This window comes from Etheostoma spectabile, chromosome 7 (assembly GCF_008692095.1).
Source record: "Etheostoma spectabile isolate EspeVRDwgs_2016 chromosome 7, UIUC_Espe_1.0, whole genome shotgun sequence".
Taxonomy (NCBI): Eukaryota; Metazoa; Chordata; class Actinopteri; order Perciformes; family Percidae; genus Etheostoma; species Etheostoma spectabile.
In genome coordinates, this window is record NC_045739.1 from 25,535,459 (window position 1) to 25,535,990 (window position 532).

A 532-nucleotide genomic window follows, 5' to 3' on the forward strand; every position below is an offset into this window, starting at 1 on the left:
CCCAATGTGAATCTGAGGGGAGAGTTCACCTGATCGTCCGAGAGGACCTGCTGGCCGATCTCCTCGATCGGCTCCAACTACAGAGAGAGGGCAGCAGTTGGAGCCGTGAGAAAGAGCTGATGCAAAACCAGCAACAGGCTGCGAAAAGCCCTCTGGCTGTGTGTGTGTGTCTGTCTTGTGTCTGTGTGTGTTTGTGTGTATGTGTGTCTGTCTCGTGTTGTTTGTGTGTGTGTGTGTGTGTGTGTGTGCCTGTGTGTGTCTGTTTCGTGTGTGTGGGGGGGTTTGCACGCAGAGTGTGTGATGCACCAGTGCAGTAGTGTTGGAGTAGTAGTGCTTGTAGTTAGCGCATGTTGCATGTTGCATGTTACATGTTGCATGTTGCATGTTACATGTTGCATGTTGCATGTTACATGTTGCATGCTGCATGCTGCATGTTACCTGTTGCATGCTGCATGTTGCATGCTGCATGTTACATGTTGCATGTTGCATGCTGCATGTTACATGTTGCATGCTGCATGTTACATGTTGCATG